General features: G+C 38.9%; 1 pseudogene; it reads left to right on the plus strand.

Moving 5' to 3' along the window:
- The first annotated feature begins 1,314 nt into the window (after window positions 1–1,314).
- On the plus strand, window positions 1,315–10,191 carry LOC137004244 (interferon-induced GTP-binding protein Mx-like; annotated as a pseudogene).
- The last annotated feature ends 15,844 nt before the right edge of the window (window positions 10,192–26,035 follow it).

The following is a 26,035-nucleotide window of genomic DNA, read 5'->3' on the forward strand; positions in this document are numbered from 1 at the left end:
CATGGGATGGAAACGGTGCTTTATTCACAAATGGTTTATGCGATATTCCAACTTTGCACATAAGTTAAAGGATTAGTCCACTTTTAAATACACTTTTCCTGATAAATTTACCCACCCCCATGTCATCCAAGATGTTCATGTCTTTCTCTCTTCAGTCGAAAAGAAATGAAGGTTTTTGAGGAAAACATTCCAGGATTTTTCTCCTTACAGTGGATTTCAATGGCTAGCAATAGGTTGAAGGTCAAAAATGAAGCGTCAGCGTTAGTTCAGACAGGCCTCATAGTCAAGCTCCGCTATCAGCTGATTCTCAAATTCCATCCCCACCCATATCAGCTGATCCAATTTCTACGGACTCCATTGGCAACTCTAAAATAAGGCGCATTACTTAAACGCAGCTTCTGTCTCTCAGCTTGCTTGGCTGCTTCCACTGCACGCTGCTTGCAACCCAGCTCCTCCTTAAACTTGTGTATAACTTAATCAGTGTCATTCTGTTGTCACTGATGCATGCTCTGATCTCAATAGGGGGATTTCTGCTGCTCTCCCAGTTAAAAAATGGGAGGTTGTCCCCAGAAGCTGCTGCTGTTCCCGGTCTTGGCTTTCATGGAGCTCATGAAAGGACGGGGAATTTAGAACAGAGTCATACCACCAAATTGTAACTTTAGCAAATATGCCAATAAAAAAATTGACTAAATTTTGTCTCTTGTAATTTTTGACTTAAGTGGTCCTGACTGAATTACAGTTTCAGTGCAGCTTCAAGGGCTTTAAACGATACCAGATGAGTAATAAGGGTCTTATCTAGCGAATCGATCGGTCATTTTCGAAAAAAAAAAAAACTGTTTATGCTTTATAAACAAAATATCGCCTTGAACGTACTTTCCACTTCTGCATTCTTCATAACGCTTACGCTGAATGTCCTACGCCTTCCCTATTCTACTTACATAACGAAAATGGCGCCAGTTTCGTTTTTTTTCCATAACTTGAATAGGGAAGGCGTAGGACATTCAGCGTAATATGGGGGTGAGTAAATTTATCAGGAAAAGTGTATTTAAAAGTGGACTAATCATTTAAATATCCTTCGTGGCATAGACGCTTTAAAATATGTCCAAGAATTTTACACACCATCAACGTTACATTTTCATGCCCCTAAACACGACGCTGAACAAAGCCAACTATGATTTGTTGCTTTCATGTCAGTCAGAATGATATTCTTGGTCAATGAAAGCTTCTGGATCATGTTTAGATATGGCTTCTTTTTTGACCTATAGAGTTTTAGCCGGCAACTGCGAATGGCACGGTGGATTGTGTTCACCGACAATGTTTTCTGGAAGTATTCTTGAGCCCATGTTTGGGTCCAGAAAGCGCAGGAGGAGGAAAAAAGCTGCCCCAGCTTATCACGAACCAGCCGCCGCTGTGCCCTCAGCTCCAGCCTTTCACGGGCTGCCAGAGGATGCTGGCTGGTTAATAGCCTTTGTTACCGAGCCCGTCGCTCCAACCCTCAATGAGTCCGCTCCAGTAGCTACCTACGAGCCAGTATCTCCAGTCTCAGCCGCCCCAGTCGCCGCAGCCGAATCAGCCACTCCACGTGTAGCCAAGCCAGCTCCATGCTCCTCCACCCACATATCCATGATATTTCTGGGACTCCTCGTAACTATCCTAAACCTCCCCAAGTATTTTTTTTTTGGGGGGGGGGGCAAGTACCACGTGTGTGGGGGACTTGTGGTGGAGACACATGTGGGTGGGTCTTTGCCATGGCCACCCAAGGTTCCTGACCCACCATGGCTGCCCGCTGCACCTGACCCGCCATGGCTCATGGACCCGCCCTGGAGAACTCCACTCCTACCCATGCCTCTCCCTGCACCGGCATGAGGTCTCCAGGGCGCCCACCCCATCACGCATCACCTGCACCTGGACTCTATTATCATCACTCCCTTTAAATGGCACTCACTCCCTGCACTCCTTGTCCGTTCTCTGTTTAAGTTAAGTGTATGTTCGGTGTTCTTTGCCTTCTGTTTATTAAAAGTATTGCTGTTCTATTGGAAATCCGTATCAGCCTCATCTCTCTACCTGCATACGTAATAATGTTGTGATTTCCATTACAGTAGCATTCCTGTATGTGATGCAGTGCCGTCTAAGGGCCCGAAGATCACGGGCATCCAGTATGGTTTTCCGGCCTTAACCCTTGCACACAGAGATTGTTCCAGATTCTCTGAATCTTTGGATGATATTATGCACTGTAGATGATGATAACTTCAAACTCTTTCCAATTTTTCTCTGAGAAACTCCTTTCTGATATTGCTCCACTATTTTGGGGGAATTGGTGATCCTCTGCCCATCTTGACTTCTGAGAGACACTGCCACTCTGAGAGGCTCTTTTATACCCAATCATGTTGCCAATTGACCTAATAAGTTGCAAATTGGTCCTCCAGCTGTTCCTTATATGTACATGTAACTTTAAAGATTTGTAAATTATTGCATTCTTTTTTTTATTCACAATTTGTACAGTGTCCCAACTTTTTTGGAATCGGGTTTGTAGCAACTTCTTGGACAAACCTTATCTAAATTCTTATTTTGCCCACTGATCTATATTCATATTTATATAGATCAATGAATTTGCCATTATGATGTCATCTAGTGACATTTAGCTACCAGTTTTAGCTACTTTCAATTGAAAACAGTTGGCAACACTGATACAGAGGCATAGCGTGAAACAGTCTGGAATGTTTATTAAAGCACAGAACAGGTGACTAATGATGGATCAATAACATGGAGTACACAGCAGTAGATGAGCGTTAAACACTATGGCATATTAAGACAATGGAGTATAACTGTCTAAAAGACAGCCTATATAAACCTGTGGGATGTTGAACTTTTGAACTACATTTAACACAACCATAAGGTAGACATTTTCTTTGTTAAAATTACTTTCACTTGAATAGAACTGCGCATAGTAAAGTACTAAATGTGGTTTTTGTTAACACTAAATATATATAACAAAGCACATCTCAGTTTAAAAGTTCTTGATTCATTTTCAGTAAAAAATATGGATGATCGGGGCAAACTTATGGATTCCAAAGGCGAAGAAAGGTACCGTATAGTATTCAGATGCTTCAGGTGTTTGACTGTTTAATTACTGCAAAACAATACAACTAAAATAGTTACAACTTTAATGCTATCATTGCCTCATAATTAAGTATTATAATTTAGATTCATAACTTTCTGTTATGTTTTTAGCATCTCTGCAGTGAAAGGTCATGTATTGTTTTCTGGCACTGCAGAACAACCAACTGATTATTTAAATCATCTCTCTGTTTCTTTCTCTCTTTATGGTGTAATTACAAAGCTTATTTTCAGGCTCAGAAACTCATGGAGCATTCCACAATCGTTTCATTGAGTCTGTTTAGCCTTTGATTGAGTTGACTGACTCTCTGAGGTTCATCTGCATTGATAAGGATATAGATCTACCATCCATTGCAGTGGTGGGAGATCAGAGTTCTGGAAAGAGTTCTGTTTTGGAGGCTCTCTCTGGGGTGGCTTTACCTCGAGGAAGTGGTAAGATTCTGAAGTTACTTTTATTTCAGACCCCTGTGACTAAATGAAACTATACTGTATATTTCAGTAGTTTGCCTGTGCAGTAATAGCATTTGCCTCTGTCTTTTTGCCCTCCACTTATATAATCTAATTATCTGGTGCCATATGTTCACACTTAATAATGTTGAAAAGAGAAAATAATAACCATTTATATGATTAGTATTTATTAATTAACAAATTTTTGCCCAAAAGACACTTATCCCCATTCACACGAATCTGCGAAAATGACTAAAAACACTGAAATTACGCTTGCCAGACAAGTAGTTGGAAAGTAGAAAGACTATGCAACTGCGCATACGCATTAGAGCATTCGTGCCAAACACGCATACCTATCCACCTTGTTTTTACAGTTAACTGCACTAAGATATTCATGTTATTTCCCTATGGTGGCTAATAAATCGGAAGTCTCGCACATTCACAGAAAACACCTCACTTCCATGTTAAAAAATAAGGTGGATAGACTAAACACGTAAGACACAGGTACATGCTGTCACCATTTTCACAGATTTGTGTTTTTGCAGTTTACATGGGGATAATAATAATACTACGGTAGCGTTTTCAAAAGTTTGCGTTTTCAGACCACCAACACACCGCTGTCGTGTAAATGAAGGGCTTAAGCGCATACAAATTTTTCCGTTTTGATAATACAACATAATATGAGTCACAACATATTTTAAGGTTGTTTATAAGACATTATGCAAGTATTATAATGCATTAAGAATACCCTTTTAACCCTTTTAACTACTTCATAGAAGGTGTTACTGAAGCCTTAACTTTTATTACTTTACTTAAAGCAAATACCACATAAATTGTATGGCCACATTATAGAGCTTTTTAGATTTAAAAGAAGACTTTGTTTTTGTCATTTCATGAGATGATACCCTTATGATGCTTTATAAGCACAGGCTTCATAGAAAGTGTTAACAGCATTTCTTTTTTATCTCAGAAATATTGCATGCTTATGGCCTATTCTATCTGTTGTTGAAAGGCTTTCTCTTTTATTGGCTATTATAATGCACTCTTTGCTGGAGTTTCTAAATTCTGTCTAAACAAATTACAATATCTGCAAAATTTGGCAGTCAGAATCTTGACTTGGACCATGGTCGTTGATCACATTAACCCTATTTTGGTATCTTGCACTGGCTTCCTGTTAGGTACCATGTTGATTATAATATCTTTTTGCTGACGGATAAAACATTGCATGGTCTGGCTCTGCAGTATTTGGCTGCATTCCTAACACCCCTTTTTTTCTGTTCAGGCTTATAAAAAGCATTTGCATAAAATACGTATATGCAAAAAAAAAAAAAAAAAAAAATTGAAAAGCCGAAATCTTCTCTGTAAAAATTTTCCCCTCTGTTATTCAAATCTTCTGCATTAATGGCACATCCGAGAAACATGTATTCTTACATAGGTGTAGTGCAGTGTGTACCATGTAAGGAGAAGAGGTCATGATCTTGTTTCAGTGTTAGGAAATAAATGAGATTTGAAATCTAGTGACCTGCATAACTTTGTACTTTTTTTTTTTTTTTTAAGGTATTGTCACTCGCTGTCCTCTCAAGTTGAAATTACTGAAGTTAAAAAAAGGACCGTGGTCAGGGACCATTTCTTACAGTGGTCACATAGAAACCTTTAAAGACTCAACAGAGGTGGATAACCTTGTCAGAGAAGGTCAGTATGAACAGAAACGCTTACAGATCATAACCAGCATAGTTGAAAATAATGCCCTTATGAATGACATCTTCAAAAAAGCACTAGCCTATATTCAATCTGTGTTTCACCCCGTTGATTCAGATTGTTTGCTTCTTCAATTCAAATTCAGTGTTAGGGTTAGGGTTCTCCATTCAGCTGTGAATGCTACACAACCCTGGTGTCCTGAGGTGGATTTCCAGGGTCAAATTCACCAATATCACTTGAAAATCCAAAACTAGTCTTGTTTGAGTCTGCTACAAACATGTGAATGTATATTTGACAGCTCAAAACAAGCTTGCTGGAAATACAGTTGGAATCTGTGATGAACTCATTACTTTGGAAATTTCATCTCCTGATGTTTGTGACCTCACTCTTATTAAGAGATTATACACTCTTATACTCTACCTGGTATAACCCGTGTACCTGTGAGTGGTCAACCTGAGGATATTGGCGACCAGGTGAGTTTACACAAAAAAATTGTTTGAAAGCATGTTAATATTTGAACATTTTTGTTAACAGGCATTTTAGCAGCAAATTCACTTTCAAATCAGTGGATCAACACTTGTTTTCATGCCATAAGTAATCTATTTGTTGCTGACAGATGAAACTTAAAGTCAACATGAACTCAAGCAGAGAAATACTTTCTTTTTCATAATTCATAACACACATTAATGCATCTGCACATGTTATTCCAAGTTGTTTGTTTGTTTATTTCTTTGTCTCATATTATGGTAGTTCTGTTGTGTTTCATTGTGGCTTAATGATTCTCACCTTCTTAACCAAAGGATATTTAATCTTTTATTTTTTAAATCAAAAACTTGATACTGAAATATATTGCCAAAAGTGAAACCATCATTTTAGTTGTTGTACCCTGCAATGTTGACATAGCAACAACAGAAGCATTAAGAATGGCACGAGATGTAGACCCTGAGGGATACAGAACTCTTGGTTTGCCAACTTTTTGCATTTCTATAATATTTTTCTTTAGGCCTACCTGTTGCATCAAGATTCATGCTTATCCAGACTTTTTTTTTTTGTCTTTTTTTTTTTTTTTTGAATGCATGGGGTAGCAATTCTCACAAAACCAGACCTTATTGACAGAGGAGCTGAGATTGATGTTTTGAATATTGTCCAGGGCAAAGTCATTCCTCTCAGCAAGGGCTACATTATTGTGCGATGTCGTGGTCAGAGTGAAATCAATAACAAAATCCCTCTTTCTAAAGCCATGGAAATGGAAATTATTATTTTTTTGGAACCATCGATATTTCAGGTAATTATAACTTTTAAATAGTAATAATAATAATAATAATAATATTTTTTTATTATTATTGACAGCTCTCTATTGAATGATGGTAAAGCATCTACTCAATGCTTGGCAGACAAACTAACCAAAGAACTGCTTGATCATATCAAGACAAGAAAATGATTATGCTCTTATAATTTTTTTTTTTTTTTTTTAAATGTATGTATTTATTTATTACTTCATAAGAACATAAAAACAGTGATGGTTTTTAGTGGGTCACAAGTGGTCACAGTTTATTAATTTAATAAGAGGGTTAAATATGTTTGTTATGATATAGACACGGAGGCAGAGATAAAAGCAATCCAGGTGAGCTTTATTGAACAATATGTGGAACACAGAGTGATACTGGTTGTTATCAGGTTCTTGAGAGATGAATATAAAGTAATACTGTCCTTGTATGGTTTGTGGATCCAGGAGCTGAGATGAGATGGAAGGAGACGTTGGAGACACTCACACACACACAGAAGGGTAAGCACACGAAGGGACCAGGAGACGAAGGAGATCGCTGGAGCAGGTAGGTATGTCGATGGTGAGTCCTTAAGGTAAGCATTTACATGAAGTAGTGCAAACGAGACCGGACAGTGAGTGTGTGTGAGTGTGGTGGCTTTGTAGTGCTGGTGATTGCAGAGTGAATGAGATGCAGGTGGCGGTGATTAGTAAGTTGGTGATTGGGTGCGTGGGCGTGAGTCTGTGACAATGTTAAATTAGCCAGCTAATGTATAAAATTATATTTTCTTAAGCACACAGAAATCGCTACCCTACTTAACAGAGCAGATTCACACTAAACTACTCAGCATTCAAAGGGAGCTTAAAAACTATGAGCAGGGTCCACCTCTTGAAGAAGAGCTGATGGGACCTTTTCTCAGTGAGGTAATAGCTCTGAAAATACAGCACATTACCTAACTATCCAACTTAGCTTATCTATCCATATCTATCCCATATGTAATTATTATATTATATGTAATATTATATGTAATATTCTAATTTATTTTTTTCCTCTATAGATAATAATAGAGTTCAGCGATCAAATAAATGAACTGAGTAGAACAGGACATTCAAAAGAGAAAAACATTCATGCACTTCTTCGTCCTGTGTTTAAGAAATGGGACATCTGAAATATAATGTGAGTCAAGATATTGAAACCATGTGACTTTTGCAGGACTGTACCATAATACCTTAATAAGACCTTCTCTTTTTGTTATCACAAATGTAGTCACAGCAAGAGTGAATGAAATGATAGGTAAGTATAATGAGATGCATCGTGGCAGAGAATTGCTTACGTTCAGTGATTACTGTGAATTTGAATGTGTCACCAAAGACCATGTGGCAGCCCTTAAAGTGCCAGCGATGGAAACACTGAAGCATGTACAAGGTTAGTGACTATTTTCTAAATATACTGTATAGTCAGCCATTATTAGCAATAAACACATTTTTCAATGCACTTCAGAGTAATTCTGAAGTAGGTTCAAGGTTAAGCACTCATAAAAATAATGAAAAATGTTCATTTCTCGAATTCTGATTGTAAATGTTAAGTTTAATGATTTTTTTGTTTTATATAACAATTTTCCCTCTTGTCATAAAATAAAATTCTATTTTCAGAGTGTCACAGACACGTTAGGTTCCAACCTCAACCAATCACAGCGCACACCATCCCCAGAGTACTGATCACCGCCACCTGCACCTCGTCATCGCACTCATCAGCAGCACCATAAAGAGCACACACACACAGCACTCCATGTCTGGTCTCGTTCGCATATACTCACGTTAATGCTTACCTCAAGGACTCCTCGCTCCATACTTCCCTGTCTCCTTCCCTCTGTATGCTCCAGTCAGCTCCAGCCATCTCCAAGCTCCAGCGTGTTAACAGATCTCCATATCTGAAAGGAAAAGGACAGTAACTATCTCCACTATTATCATCTATACATCTATTGATTCATCTCTGCTTACCTGTTTACCGCTCCTTGCTCTACTGGTGTCAATAAAAGAACAGTTACCTGTTCACATCTGTGTCGGCCTCCTGTGTACCGTAACACAGAGATTGTTCAGAATGTTTTCCGAGAGGTAGTAGTAGTAGTAGTAGTAGTAGTAGTAGTAGTAGTAGTAGTAGTAGTAGTAGTAGTAGTAGTAGTAGTAGTAGTAGTAGTAGTAGTAGTAGTAGTAGTAGTAGTAGTAGTAGTAGTATATTCAGTCAAAACAACAAACCAAAGTGGAGAAAAGAATAAATGAGTTCGTTGTTATGGAGCAACTTGTTTTCACTCAGGATAAGGTATTACAACAGAAACTCAATTTCTCTGACATCCCTCAGAAGACTGGGATGGACTCTACTGACGAGAACCTCTATGATGATGACACAATTTTCAATTCTAAAGGCTGTGGATTATTGGATACAAGAAATCTACTTCAAGACAAACTAGTTCTCTCTGCAACTCATACCATGAAATGTATTTATTTAATTGACTGTAAATTTATATGAATATCATCATGGAAATCTTTGAATTTCTGCTTAGGCAGACAGGTTGTAGGCATTTTCTGCCAAGACAGTGGATCTAGCCTCCCTGGTGGTTTAATAGGTGACGCTTTTTTTCCCAATGAGGTGACAGGCTGGGGTTAATGTACTTTTTGGCTCTGACCATATTCCCTTTAAGAAAAATCTTTTTTAAGTATGATTCCAAACATTTGAACTGTACTCTTGGGCCATACTTATTTGGCCCTGTGAGGAAGAGAACAAGGAACTGTATCTTCCTCATTTAGGGTATGTAGTTTGGGCAGTGGCCATAGAGAATAGTGTCACTGACAGCCAAGTGGTGCGTCCTTTGGGGAATTTTTGACTCCCACAGGTTGGTAGAGTCATTGTTGAGTTCTTATGTTACAAGGCATGCATTTCCCAGCATGACATAGTGCTAGCATCTCGAAAATGTTTTGCACTGATGATCTGAGATGGTGTCCCGGCCATTCAGCAGTGGTACGGTCATCCCTTCTTCAGGAAACAGGGGTTACATTAGTAACCTAGATGATTTCTATCAGTCATAATCACAGTAGTCACAATTACTGTCCCTTCCAGCGCCCCGCGTAAGGCGCCCGAGGGGCAGAAGAAAGGACAAGGCTTTATGCATAGAAAGTCTATCACTGCTTTTCCTTCTTACCCCACACAGTGAAACTATTGGATAACACTGGGAAAGCATGCCTATTCCAAGTGGAAAGGAATACTACAGAGGCCACGTACTGTCCCTAGGGAGGTTTACACATATGGACTGACCATTAGGGCAGGGCTACATATGTAAGGTCACTGTGGTAGATCCAGCCTTGCTAGGGTGTAGTCAATACCAGTAGAGATGACAAAGTCTGACTGCCGAGAGTGCTGGAGGAACATCCAAGGTTCACCAGGTAGGGAACTCACTCGTATCCCATCCTTGGAGGGGAATGGCATTGCAAGCAAGACACCAAACGAGTCCGCTAATGCACAAGCTACTTGTGGCGACGCAGGCTCTACACCGAGATTGTAAAATCTCACAAATGTGTAAGGTGTCGCCCAGCCTGCAGATCTACAAATATCTGCCAGCAAGACGCCATACGCCAACACCCAGGTTACAGCAACAATCAGAGTGGAGTGAGCTCTCATCCCAAATGGGCACAACTGGTTTTGAGCCTGATACGTCAAAACTATGGCATCCACTATTCAGTAAGCCAACCTCTATAGATAGCCTTTCCCTTCTGCTGAACTCTAAAACAGACAAAGAGCTGGTCTGAGGTCCTGAAGCTCTGAGTGCCGTCCATGTACAAGCACAAAGCACAAACGAGACAGAGCAGAGCAAGGGCTGGGTGTGCCTCCTCCAGGGGCAGAGCTTGCAGGTGATCCCTGAAGGGGGTGGTGGAAACCTGGGGCACATATCCAGGTTGGGGTCTCAGAATTACGTGAGAGTTGGCTGGCCTGAATTCCAGGCATGATTCATTGACTGAAAATGCCTGCAGGTCCCCTAACTTCTTGACAGAAGCAAGCACAGCACAAGCACTGGGGGTAGACCACATAAGTCTTCCATGTCCCATCCAGAGACCACACATGAAAGGTCCAGAGGTCTGGACGTGGGTGCCATAAGGCATGTCTTTCTTCAGAGGAATCCGCCAGGGAGGGGCTGTCGCGAGGAGCATAATTTCAAAGAACCAGGTCTGGTTGGGCCTGTATAGTGTAACTAGCAAGACCTGCTCCTCATTCTCTCTAACCTTGGACAATGACTTTGTGAGCAGGCTCACTGGGGGGAAATGCCAGGGCAAGCTGTGTGCCAGCGCATCCATGCTGAGGGTCCGAGGGTGATGGTTGATGTATGCAACACAGTGTTGTCCATCCAGATCAGCACATGCTTGCCCTGTTGCAATGATCTGAAGCGGCGCAAGGCAAGCAACTCAGGCAATTGATGTGCCACTGCAGTCGAGGTCCTGTCCAAGAGCCTGAGACGGCATGTGTACCGCATTGCCATACCCATTTCGGGACTCGGCCGTGTAGCCAGTGCTAAAGCAGTCTCATATGATGCAACCTGATCGGTGTTACTGCTGATCCCATATGCCCCAAGAGCCTCTGAAATAATTTCAGAGTCAAAAAATGAATTCTAATTCATAAACCAACTAGCACGGGCAGATAAATCTTTTGAAGCAGAGAAATCTGAGCTGTAATGATATGAGCCAACCTCAAATATGGCTTATCATTTGAAACATGTAAGTAGTAGCAACTTTACATGGATGCTCACTCTAACATTAACCTAGATAAATGTGGGCTTTATTAGGCACATATCCAAGTGTTTGTGCGGAGTGTGGAAGCTAAAGGATTAGCGTGCTTACTGCAAGACATGGAGGTGCTGGTGTGATCACTTGCATTTTTTCTTATAACAGTGGAAACAACTTAAAATACTCCGTAATTTTTGGTCATACAGATTAGAGTAAATGGCCTACTTTTATTTGTGTAAACTCACAATAAAATGTTCTGCCTTTGTAAAATAAAAAACAAAGAGGATGCGCTTTCTGCTGCCTCAGTCTCCCTGAACTGGAGTGTCACAAAAATGAACCGACACTCAGCGCATAGGCTACTTGCCTCACAGCCATGAGAAGTGTATCTATAGAAAGCTTTAAATGTCTACTTTTACAGCAAACCAAATCAAATCGAACAGCAATACTCTCTGCTTATGTAATGCAGGGTGCATTTCATTCTATAGCTGTCTATGTTCTCTCTTTGGTCAGGCAGCATTGTCAACTTCATCTTTAAAACACTAGTTTATTAATAATTAATTAAATGTCTCTTTGCTATTTTTTTCCCCATGACACATTCATAATCATTTCTTTTGCTGCCAAGCTTTTTGAAACATAGCCTATTCCGCACTCAAGTGTATGAATAAAGCTTATCATGCCTATATATATTAAACACTCATTATGGTTTAGTATTCTCCTCAGTATATATTTAAGTAATCAAATTAATATAACTGTGTAATTAGTCGACTAATGGCTTAAATAAACGATTAATAGTCAACTAGAAAAACTTTTATTTGGCGGCAGCCCTACCAAATACTGACTGCTACTTTTTACTCATTTCTTTCTTTATTGTCTTTCGTTCTTAGAAACCATACAACTCTATTTGAATCCTATGATGCCATGGCTCGATTCTTATTCTTCTAATTGTTAAATAAAGATCATGGACTGAGTACTGGATCCACCGTGTTTTAATGGACACACCATCCTGGTAGCACATTCCTGAACCAACCCATTTTTAAACTTTTAAATTATGTTAGTTCTCCCTTGTTTTTGATTATAGCAGCCATTCTCATTGGCTTTGACTCACTATACTCTGCATGTGCTTCTTTCCAATCCTACATAAGTTTTTCCCAAAGTTGAGATTTATTGGAAGACCTGCATGACCTCACAATTCAGGTTTCTAAAAGGTTGTCAGTGGCTCTATGGTCAGGGGACTGAGGAGAGCACTTGAAGTCTTCAAAATGCTGACCATGGACACTTTAACTGGGCGCAACTTTGTTGCATGCACAGTGTGTTTGGGATCTTTATCATGTTGGGTAAATAAACATTTGATTTCCAAACAGATCCTCCATACTTGGTAACATTGTGTTCAGCAAGATTCCCTAGTGTTGGTCCTTTTTCAAAGTGTCAGCAGCTTTTTAGATCCCAACACCTGCTGCAGACATGCATCCTGAATGCCATTATGTTTCCCCTACTGTGCTAAATGGAGCCATTTGGTATTAAACAATCCAGCCGTCTCCTAATATACCTGACACCATCCAATGCTAGGTTGTTGAACTTGAACTTGTTGGATTGAAAAACTCATTTTATGGCAAATGCAAAGTGCAATTGGTCGTGTGTGTGTGTGTGTGTGTGTGTGTGGTTTTTTTTTTTTTTTCTCAGATATTAAATGGTTCCTTTACTGGCACACAAACTCTCAGTCTAGGCTTTTATAGCCATTGACTTACAGTTCAAATTGAAATTGGAGGTTGTAGGTCTCAACCTGGGGCCGTATTCACAAATCATTAAACATTCTCCTAAATAGCAGTAAAAGTTCTTAGCGAATGGCTCATTTCCACTGAGCGGAACAGTTTAGTACAGTACGGTACACATTTTTTGTTGTTTCTATTGTCAGAAGTTGTGCATGGTACCCTAATTCCATACCTTACCACATTTTGGGACCCTTCTGTTGGGGTACCTAGCACAATAGTACCAATAGTACCAGCCCCAAAAAGGTGGAGCTGCTCACTGTAGAACGTTGATTGGTACAGCTGTTCTCGGCTGGGTACATTAGCACTGACCGCTCGGTGATCACCTGGATCTCACAACTCCGAAAATGTCAGATCAAATTTTCAAAATGGGGATATCTTTACAAATAAACCAGAGATATGACCTTTAAACAACTATACTGTCACCTGAAAAACTTTTAAAACTACATTTCATGACAAAGTATTTAAATTATCGTTGCTGTCCGATGTAAACCACGTATGTCCATTTTGGCGATTTTGAGATTTTTCGACAGATTGAATGTCCAGGTTCATTTCCGTATACAGCAGGGGCGTTTCCTCCGAGTAGGCAAGGGAGGCAGTGCCTCCTCAAAAAAATAGGATGAGAAAATAATCCATATTACATATAAAACAACACAAATATTACAAATTATGACATTAAAAAGAGCGCAAGTCACGCGTATTTCTTAAGGAACACTGCCCAACAGCGACACCCGCAGGTAAAGTTACACAGAGGAGTCATGCCTCCCTTTCCTCTCATAGGAATCTATAGAAAATCATCAGAACCCCGGCGTGTGGTGGGTTTTGTGGGGGGTAATTGAGAATGAATGGGGAAAAGTCACGTGAGAGGAGGCAATGTCTCCATCGCGCTATGATTGGATGTAATTGGTTATGATTGGATATGATTGGTTTGTGCGATAAATCCCGCCTCTCGTTGATGTGCGTTCCGCGCATAGGTTTGACTGAACAAATGATGGCGTCAATCGGAAGACAAATCGAAAAGTAAGTAAACAGATCACCCAGTTAGATATATCACTACTTTATGTTACGTCAAAATCAAACTTGAAATGGACTGAAAGCATGATGACTGCAGGGTTTTTTGGTGCAATCAGCTTGGTTAAATTAAAAATGCAATTCGTGTTTATGACAGACGGTGTTAATGGAACATGACTGATGATCCGAAATATTCTAGGTTGACAATTAAAAAGAAAAACCGCAATAAACAAATAAAATATATTGTTTAAATTATTATTGCCTTTAGTTATTATTTTGGAATGAATGTAGAAATGCTTAAAACACTTGATGCTTGATGAGATTGACTTGGTTTTGATAAATAGAACATTACATTGTTAATGTAAAATTACAAAATAGAGTTGTATTTGGTTTCTTTTTTTTTTTTTTTTGATGTACTGTAAAGTAATGTTCATTTAACAAGGAAGATTTGTCAACTTTAAGAGTAATGCACATGAATTTACAATGATTCATAAAAAAAAAAAAAAAAAAAAAATGTGCCTCCTCATTTCAGAGCACCACTGCACGCCACTGGTATACAGTATGCTTCACATATCTAAATGGCCAATGAAAAGTTGTGAAATCATGTCATCTGATTTTCGTGTATATCCATTTGGTGTCAAAGCTGTCAATCACGCCCTTTGGAAGCATCTCGCCGGTCTCCTGAAGTTTTCATCGAAGCTCAGCACTGGATAGCCGAATAACACTGTGAGGTTACATTGCCAAATAAACATAGCCTGGTGAGACAATGACTTTCCTTTATCGAGGTAAACGTTTCCCCCCTGACGCCAGACGTACGTCTAGGAGTGACAAAATTACGGTAGGACTGTGCAAACAAAGTATCTGTCTAGCATTACCATGTCAGTGTATTGATTCATTGTCCCTTCATAGTTTGCAAGATACATTTGATAAATTTATAATTAATATTAAATAAACTAAGCTGCAACGTAGTTCGTATATACGGGAAGAAGGAGGCGGGAACCGGCGAACATTCAAACAAAACTTTAATTCAAAATAAACAAAGAACAAAACGAAAGTAATGCCGGCAGACCCTCGCGGACGTCTGCCAGCCACACAAACATAATAAAACATAAAATAAAGTCCAGGCCTGTTCCTCTCTCGTCCTTCACTGTAGTCGCTCCTCCTTTTATGCTCCCGGAGCTCCTCCGTGAGGGACTGAAGGCCGGTTCGCCTCCCAGGTGATGCTCATTATCACTTGCGTCACCGGCCACGCGCTGTTCCCTCACGGTTCTCGACCGCCCGGGGCTCCCAAGATGGCAGCGTTGTAGGAGGACGTGTGCTTGTCGCTCTGCTAGCAATTTCGAAGGGTTTATGGTATTACTGCCATTTTTTAAAATAATTTGATGGCAGAAGCTTAATAAGGAGAGGAGGGGAAGAAAAAAAAACGAAAAAAAAAAACGATCATATAGCAAGACGTAGTAATTATAGGCTACCACGAATGCCCAAGTCTAAAAAGAAAAAGAGGAACACTGAAAGTTCAACGATTTCTCTACACGTGCCGCTAAACATGGAAGATAACCAGTCTCAAGAGTCGGTAGCCCAGAATCCTTTGAGTGGAGACGAAATGTGCTGGTATGAAACCACCCCAGAGCCATTGTCAGACACCGATTTATTTCCCATTTTGGCGGTGGAGACACCAGAGAAGCCTGCCAAGAAAAGGAATCGTGAATCTCAGTCAGGTGGGCGAAACTGGGAGACGGCTAATGCTGAACTCATGGAGGCGATACGAGCCATGACCAGCAAGCAGGATGAAACACTCCAGAGAGTCTCTGCTATAGGCATAACTACTGAAGCTACTTCCAAACATGTTGAGGAGCTAACAACAACTGTCAAACAGCTTTCACTGGATGTTCAACAACACAAGCAAACACTGGAGAAAATGAAAGTTGCCAATACAAAGCTCCAAGAAGAAAATAAGCACCTGAGAGAAGCTGTTGCTGAGTGTCAACGCTACAGTAGAAGGTGGTCGCTTAAGATGCACGGCGTAAGGGAATCAAGAGATGAAGACATCAGAGGCAAGATAATCAACATCCTTGGGAAAATGGCACCAAAGCTTCGTGAAGACTTGAAACAAGGCATTGACATTGTCCATCGCGTGGGGAAACTGAGAGATGACGGCGCTGCGAGATCAACTATAGTTTTGTTTGCCTTGCGTCGCCTTCGTGATGCCGTCTGGAAAGAAGCTAAAAACTCTCAGTATCTGCAAGAGAATCGTCTCAGGATTACCGAAGCTCTTTCTCCGGAGGACAGAATGGCTTGGGAGAAGCTCTGGCCTTTGATCAAGAAGGCGCGTGAAGAAGGGAAAAAGGCTTCATTCCGAGGTGCTTCGGCTGTCATCAATGGAAAAGTTATTGACTGTCCGGAATAGCCTCGTTGGCTGAGCATCTTCTTTTACCAAGCCATAGGTAGGCATGAGCACTCCGCCAGCACCCGTTACAGACTGAGATGGTTGAGCACTTAATACTAGTGCTACCTTAACAGATTTTACTTTGTTTTTTTTGTTGTTGTTTTTTTCTTCTCTTCATACAACTATATATTATCTCCTTGTCGGGCTTTAAATGAGATCATGTCGGTTTCATTTACTATAAGTGCAGCCGTCTTGAACGTTCTTGTTTCTAAGTTGACGGCTACTTGTACAACAGGGTTCTTGCTATTTCAAGGCAGGTTATCATCACCTTCTTGTAAGGTCTTTGCATACTTTTTGTGTTCAATAGCACTTTCAGGTAATTTCTGTTCTATATCTCTGTTCCTTTATGGACTTTTTGTTTAAATGTTTTAATGTCTTGTCTTTAAATGTGAGAGGTATTCGGGACTTAACAAAAAGGAAAGCATTATTTTTATTCTGTAAAAGGTCTGATGCTGACTTGATTTTATTACAGGAAACGCTCTCTTGTGACTCTGATACAAGGTTCTGGAAAGCTCAATGAGGCAATGTTGTTCACTTTAGTCATGGTTCTAATCATTCTGCGGGTGTCTCAATCCTTGTGCATGGTTTCAAGGGGGATATTTTGGAAGTTGTGCCCTCTAGTGACGGAAGATGGATAATAATAATAGTTAAGCAGGACAATACAGTTTTCGTCGTTTGTAATGTATATGGATTTAATTCACACTTTGACAACAAAAACGTATTCAATACCATTACTGGCAAGCTAAGGGATCTGAGGGGAAAATATGTAAATGCCTTTATAATTCTTTCTGGGGATTTCAATGAATGCCCTGACGAAATAGAGGATAGATACCCACCTAGAGCGGCTCGCTCCTCCCAAGGAAGTGATTTAATCTCTTCTCTGTGCTCAGAACTATCCTTGACTGATGCTTGCCGTTTTTTTAACCCAGGCTTTCAAGATTTCACCTGGAGTAATAGAAGTCTAACTTTGGAGTCGAGAATTGATTTATTTTTGGTTTCTTCTTCTGCTCTTCAATTTGTTAATGATGTTAAACATGTTTAGGCACCCCTTTCGGACCACAACTTAATTATTTTAAAACTAGGCTCCATTGACCCGCAATCGGGCATAAGAGGTTATTGGAAATTTAACAATACTCTTTTGAGTGACGACTCCTTTAATGAATCTGTTAAGCTTCTAGCGAAAGAGATCTTCGAGATTGACATTAATAATGGACATAAGAAAAAGTGGGAGTACTTCAAGTATAAAATTAGACAATTGGCTATAAAAAGATCTAAGGAAATAAAGAAAGAAAAATATAAGTCAGAACATGTCTTGATGAATAAGTTAACTCAATTAATGTCAAAAGGAAACATTAACCCAGAAGAAGAAATTGAGCTAAAAGCCATCCAAATTCAGATAGACCAAATATATACAGAAATGGCAAAGGGGGCATTTATTAGATCAAGGGCTAAGTGGCTGGAAGAGGGCGAAAAGAACACCAATTACTTTTTTGCTTTAGAAAAAAGGAATGCTAAAAGAAATTCTGTAACTGAGCTCTACATTGATGGCACCCTTTCTAAGGATCTTACTCACATTTCTAAATTTGTTAGCTCGTTTTATGGTAATTTATATCAGTCTAATTTTAACAGAGAAGAAAGTGAAAGTTTTTTTGAAAAAATTCAGCACAGTATCCCTATTATTAGTGAAGATTATAAAGCATCTTGTGACACTGATATCTCTTTAAATGAGGTTAAAAATGCTTTGTTTGCTATGAAGAAAGGAAAATCTCCCGGGATAGATGGGCTAGGAGCGGAGTTCTATATTGATTTCTGGGAGCTTATTCAACTCCCTTTAATGCACATGTTTAAGGAGTGTATTGATCAAGGGGAAATGACCACAACAATGAAGCAAGGCATCATCTCCTTGATCCTGAAACCTGGTAAAGACCCTCACTTAATTGATAATTGGCGTCCAATCACATTATTAACTATAGATTATAAAATTCTGGCCTCTGTATATGCAAATAGATTAAAATCGGATTTAAATTCAATAATTGCAGAAACTCAAACGGGTTTCATGAAAAACCGCCACATAAGCAATAACATAAGGCTCGTTTTAGACTTGCTTGACTATGCTGACAATGTTGATTCTGACGCCTTCGTTTTGTTTCTTGATTTTTACAAAGCGTTCGACACAATCGAACACCCCTTTTTAATACAAGCCATCAAGGCATTTGGTTTTGGAAGCCCTTTTATCAACATTGTCAGCATGTTCTACAAAGATATAAATAGTTCTGTTATAATTAATCAAAATACTTCTCCACGATTTCAGATTAATAGGGGGGTCAGACAGGGATGCAACATTTCTCCCTTTTTATTTATCTTAGTAACCGAACTACTAGCTATACATTTAGTAAAGGAAGCACATTTTGAAGGAATAAAGATTTTTGGAAAAGAAATAAAGATCTCATAGCTGGCGGACGACACCACCATTTTTTTGAACAACAAGGACCAGTTGAGTGTTGTCTTTGAATTGGTGGAGAAAGTCTCTTATGCGTCTGGTTTAAGGCTTAATCGATCCAAGTGTGGGCTGTTGCCACTTCATTGTTGTAGTGACTCTGCTATTGATAAAATTCCAGTTAAACAGAATGTAAAATATTTAGGTATACATGTATGTAAAAATATTATAGTTAGACAGAACTTAAATTTTTCGAATAGGATACAGAAAACCAAATTAATATTCAACTGCTGGCTACAAAGAGACTTGTCCGTCTTAGGTAGAGTATTAAGGGGGTCGCACACCGGACGCGAAGCTCGGCGCCGCGCAGCGCCGCGTCTCAGGTATCTCACACCGGCCGCGCACATTATATACGCACGAGCTCAATTTTGACTGGACTCCTGATAGAAGAGCTGCACAATGGGAGTGTTTTACGTCAACAAGGAAACGTTACATGCCTATGCTTTAATATTTCGCACTGAGGTTAGTGTACATGGAAAAATGGCACAACAAAGCAAAAGGGAAAGAAAAAGCTACGTTTATTATACATTTTTAGACTTTATTCAAGCTGTTAAACTAAGAATGTGAAACTGATGTATCTTGCCGCACAGGGTGAAGTCAGTATGTACATTAACGATGATTTGAGAGAAATATAATATACATTTAATGTAAAACAATGTACATGGCGCTGTGTGGCGCGGCAGGATTTTAAACAACTTCCTGAGTCGTTGCTGGGCGCCGCGGACAGGCGCCGAATGTCGCCGCCGGTGTGCGTACTCTCATAGAAAACAATGCGTTCGAATTTCAAAGACGTGGCGCGACGCTGCGCGGCGCCGAGCTACGCGTCCGGTGTGCGACCCCCTTTACTCTCAAAGGCAGAAGGCCTTTCTCGCTTTGTTTACCCTTCCTTGTCTCTATTTGTAAAGGACTCAACTGCTAATCAAGTCAACAAGACCTTTTTAGATTTCATTTGGAAGAACAAGTCTCATAGGCTTAAAAAGAATGTTCTCTCTAACCCTACAGAAAAGGGAGGTCTAGAGATTTTGGATTTTATAGATGTGGTCAACACATTCAAAATTAAATGGTTAAAAAGGTGCATTCGAAATCCTGATTCTATTTTTTTCTTTATTCCGAACTTTATTTTTAATAAACTAGGTGGGCTCTCGTTTCTTCTAAAATGTAATTTTCTACCAAATAAACTACCTATCAAACTGTCCAACTTCCATCAACAGTCCCTCTTGGCCTGGAGATTATCCTTCAATCACAACTTCTCACCACACAAATCTCTCCTTTGGAGCAACAGCGACATTCTTATTATGAATAAATCAGTATTCTTCCCTAAGTGGTTCGATAGAGGAATTAACCATGTCCTCTGCTTATTTGATGATTCTGGCACCATGCTCTCTTATGAACAGTTTATGGAAGCTCATGATTTCCCAATACCTTTTAAAGACTTTAAAGCTATCACTGATGCCATTCCTATCGGAATTAGACAATTGATGAAAAATCATCTGAGCTATGGAAACAAAGATATCAGACAGCCTTCACTTATGTTGGATGGTGTAGAACTGTCTGATAAAAAATGTAACAATAAGCATATTCGCCGACATTTGCAAAAGAGTAACTCCATTGCTCCAAGGGGTATGTTTTATTGGAATTCCTTAATAAGTGAAATAAATTGGAAAAAAACATGGTTGATTCCTCACAAATACTGTATCTCTAATAAAGCTAAAGAGGTCCACTTTAAACTTTTACATAACATTTACCCTACAAATTGTTTTGTTGCTAAGTTTCGAGACATTGACATATGCTGCAGCTTTTGTAAACAGGACACTGAAACCATTCCTCATGTATTCTTTAATTGTCCAGTTACCAAAAGGTTTTGGGAAGATTTGGGTACTCACTTTCTCCAATCTCAAAATATAACTCACTCATTCACCCTGAAAGATATTATTTGTTACTTTTGTTTCCCACAAGATGGCACCCTGGAGTTTGTATTAAATTTTATAATCTTATATGCTAAGTTCTTTATACACAAGCAGAAAAAGTCTTCCTTATGTTTTAAACATTATATTTTGGAACTTAATATGCTTCTTAAATCACACAAGCTTGTAAAGAACAAGAAGAATGAAAAACTTTTGTATAAATATTATGACCCATTTCCCGAATCCTCTTAATATTCTCTTTTTTCCACCTCTATGTATATATGTTTTTTGTTGTTGTTGTTGTTGTTGTTCTTCTTTTTTCTGGTATGGTATGTCTGTATAAATATTTGTTTGTATATTGATGGTTTTACACGTTTGTACCCATTGTTACCTTCAATAAAAAAAAAAAAAAAGGCTCTCGCCCGCCCTGGACGCCACATAAGCGTATTTAATTAACTAAGACATAGGCTATTTAATGAGCGTATTCATCTGTCAATTTGAAACGCGACTTGGCCATTCTAATTAATGATCGGAAGAACGCGTATCGACCACCGTTATTGTAAAATATGCACGTATGTCCATTTAAACTCAATTTTGGTCAAATGTGGATTATATCATTACACTGGCAAGAATATGGTTACATGTAAAGATGCCGTACCAAGTATGACAACGCTACATTCAACTGCTTTTGAAATACGGTGTTTTTTTCACTTCCTGAAAAGTAACCGTTTTGGACATACGTGATTTTCATCTGGCAGCAACGTTATGCAGAATTTCTCCCCACTTCTCCACTATTAACGTTTGCTGGTAGGTGCGATCTACCAAGGACGCAAGTCAGAATTTTGCATATTTGGTATTGAGAAATGCCTAATGTTGGTGTGCAAGATGCAAAGCTTGTCGTCTTCTTGTGACAGACAGCCACATGCTGAGAAGCAAGAACATGATCTGCTGTATGTCTTCCATTGTTGTTTAGTGTGTTGCTTTCTTCACACGAGAATGACGTTGATCGCTACTTTCCGGCATGCACCACACCTGATCATGGTTTACCATTCCGAATCGTACAGTACTGTACTGAACCATAATTTTGGCGTTTTGCCTTTTGCCTAGGACAGTGAGTGGACCGCAAGTGAAGTGGGAAAGGGAAAGGTTCACAAGCTGGAATTTGGCACCAATAATAGGAGGATAGGATTTAATTTTCAACTTGCCTACAGTGTTATATTCTACATCATTCAATACATTTTGCCTGTACATTTTGAGCCTTTATGTTATGTCATAAAACCTTTATGTTATGAACCTTTATGCTATGTCATTGCAGATTAAAATTTTATAAATCAAAATATTTTCTGAATTTTTGAAGAAAAGGCACCAGAGGCTAAAATTTTGATCAAATTTTCAAAATGGGGATATCTTTATTAATAAACCACAGATATGATATTGCCTCAAAGGTGTATGGTGTCTTTGGGTGCAATGCTGAGGCAGATTGCTGGCAGCAGCCATTTTACTATTGTTTGTGATTTGGCCTTAATTACTTTTTTTTATTTTTTACAGATTTAGGAGCTTTGTGAATTACCCTTAGAGCAAAGATTCTGGAGTCCTAAGTTTAGAGTTTCTCATAAAGCGGCAAGTTAGGAGCTACCTTTAGCCTTAAGATGTTTTGTGAATATGGTCCCTGGTCTTTAGAAGTGGTTTTGAGCAGTTTTCATCCTCCTGTCAAAATGCTCACTAGTCTTCCTTGACCAGCCACAGCACTTTACATTCTGCATGGTAGTGGTTTCATTGTGCTTTGAAATAATTCTATGGACATTGTGACCATTCACAATGAAAAATAGTGGAGCAATATCAGAAAGGAGTTTCTCAGAGAAAAATTGCAAAGAGTTTGAAGTTATCATCATCTACAGTGCATAATATCATCCAAAGATTCAGAGAATCTGGAACAATCTCTGTGCATAAGGGTCAAGGCCGGAAAACCATACTGGATGCCTGATATTCGGGCCCTTAGCTGGTACTGCATCACATACAGAAATCATAACATGGGTTCAGGAATAGTTCCAGAAAACATTGTTGGTGAACACAATCCACTGTGCCATTCGCTGTTGCCGGCTAAAACTCTATAGGTCAAAAAAGAAGCCATATCTAAACATGATGATCTAGAAGCGCAGGGGTTTTCTCTGGGCCAAGGCTCATTTAAAATAGACTGTGGCAAAGTGGAAAACTGTTCTGTGGTCAGATGAATCAAAATTTGAAGTTCTTTTTGGAGAACTGGGACGCCATGTCATCCGGACTAAAGAGGACAAGGACAACCCAAGTTGTTATCAGCGCTCAGTTCAGAAGCCTGCATCTCTGATGGTATGGGGTTGCATGAGTGCGTGTGGCATGGGCAGCTTACACATCTGGAAAGGCACCATCAATGCTGAAAGGTATATCCAAGTTCTAGAACAACATATGCTCCCATTCAGACGTCGTCTCTTTCAGGGAAGACCTTGCATTTTTTTCAACATGACAATGCCAGACCACATACTGCATCGATTACAACATCATGGCTGCGTAGAAGAAGGATCCGGGTACTGAAATGGCCAGCCTGCAGTCCAGATCTTTCACCCATAGAAAACATTTGGCGCATCATAAAGAGGAAGATGCGACAAAGGAGACCTAAGCATTTGAGCAACTAGAAGCCTGTATTAGACAAGAATGGGACAACATTCCTATTCCTAAACTTGAGCAACTTGTCTCCTCAGTCCCCAGACGTTTGCAGACTGTTATAAAAAGAAGAGGGGATGCCACACAGTGGTAAACATGGCCTTGTCCCAACTTTTTTGAGATGTGTTAATGCCATGAAATTTAAAATCAACTTATTGTTCCCTTAAAATTATGAATTTTCTCAGTTTAAACATTTGATATGTCATCTATGTTGTATTCTGAATAAAATATTGAAATTTGAGACTTCCACATCATTGCACTCTGTTTTTATTCACAATTTGAACAGTGTCCCAACTTTTTTGGAATCGGTTTGTACTTTGAAGCATGGTGGTAGCAGCATTAAGTTGTGGTGGTGTTTCTTTTCAGTGGGGACTTGGCGATTGGTCTGGATTGAAAGGGAAAAGGATGCTGCCACATTACAGGACACATTAGGACTGATAAGGTTTATGACACAAAGGAATTTGGAGTTTTGACTCTCACTTAATTCTCATTGAAAAGGATAAATAAACCTTTTTTACCCTATATATTCTAAATAACCACTTGAGAAATGTATCAACTTGTATTCGATTCCACTAGTGTTTTGCATATGTATTAATCATTGAATGTATGTGTTAGTATTTGATTAAATACTTGATTAATCAAGATCACATATATTTAATTCTTGATATCTACAAATTTGTATTTTAATGAACTTCATGATCATGTATATTATATGTTGATACTTATGCAACATATTAGTATTATAAGAATATTGAAGGTTCCTCTTTTAAACACCCAATCAAATTACATATACAAATACCTGCTAGAGGACAAAGGATCATAAAGTTTCCCTCCAAAGGGACAACTTCTTATTGGCTCAGTCACCTCCAGAGGGTGTGACATCTTCAAACTTTAAAAGATCAGTGATTACAAGATCATGCAGGGTTTTCCACTTTCTGAGAAATTCTGATGTGAAGATGATGATGAACTAGAAGTCTTCTAAGGACCCTTAAGTTTGTGCCAGGCTGTGGCTTTGTCTTCCCATTTACCAAAGATCCTCCAACTCCAACTGGTTCTCCCTCATCAAGACAACATCAGCAAAGATCAACAGGAGCCTCCACAAATTGCATCAGGACAGTTTAATTCAAATGGATGAGACATGCAAGTATTAAACTTAGACTTTTTAAAGAAGGGTGTGTTAGAACTAAACTATGGTTTGCTCAAGGCTGTTGATCTGCTGAATTTCAAACAATGCTACAACTTCTTGTTCTTGTATTCTGCTTTAGCTCTCTCTTTCCCTTGGTAAACTGTATGCATGAATGTCTGTGAATGTTAGAGTAGTTTAAGTGTTTAGTCTAGTTAATAAAGTCTTGTTTATGTCACGCATAAAGTTATCTGTGTTTTATTCTCATATACTGGAGTCCCTAATCATGAAGATTTTGGGTGCATGCTCTTAGTACTGTACATTAATAAATTATTTCCCAAAGCCTGGAAATGATAATTTCTTAGAATAAATAAACAATTAACACTTGTGTTCACTGGACAAACAGGTTAATTGATTGTAATATTAATGTAACTACATAAAGTTAATTCTATTAACTGATCCAGATATTTATAATTAATTATAACTTGTTATAATTAATTATTCCTATTTCTTTTGAGCTAACTTGCTACATAAATTATTGGAAAACCTGCAACAATCTTTAACGCCTTGAACATGCAGTCAAGCCAGTCCTGGTTTGACCCGGCCGGGAAATTATTCAAAAGAGTTATTCGTTCTGGTTTCAGAGTTCTATAACAACAAACAATGGTTTGTTTGTTTGTGATGACTTAAAACATTTTGTGTATTCCAAAACAACTTTTGCGACAATTTAAGTATCGACAGAATTTATGCACTGAATATAAATGGGAAAAGATTGTCGACATTTGAGAAATCTTATCAATAAATGGCGTATCCATCAGCTATATCACTAAACATTTGGAAGTGATAAAACATTTTTCACAAAATAAAAATCCTTGAATGGAAACCTGGCTGTTGTTATTTTTATTATTATTATTTTTTCTCCATGTATTTCTGTTTCCTGAGTTTCTATTTAATTTAGCCGAGTGTTTGTTATATGGTTTTTGATTACATTGACCGGTTTCTTGTTTATTTCCCTCGTTTGCTCATGTGTGTGTAAGCTTCTGCGCGCTTCACACTACAACGAACTATAATTAAGTGCAAGTGCCTAGGAACTTTCCCAAGAAGGAGTAATAACACACACAAAAATAAAATATCCGAAGCGCTAAATCACTTCACTTTAAAACACGTATATGTATATAGCCGGCATTTATTTAACAATAAACCAAAATCCAAAAATTACTTTTTTTTCTTCCGTTACAATGTATTTAGTTGAAACCACAGTATCCCTTTCAACTCAGAAATCAATGTCCTTTTAG

Source organism: Chanodichthys erythropterus, chromosome 17, assembly GCF_024489055.1.
Source record: "Chanodichthys erythropterus isolate Z2021 chromosome 17, ASM2448905v1, whole genome shotgun sequence".
In the NCBI taxonomy this organism is placed as follows: domain Eukaryota; kingdom Metazoa; phylum Chordata; class Actinopteri; order Cypriniformes; family Xenocyprididae; genus Chanodichthys; species Chanodichthys erythropterus.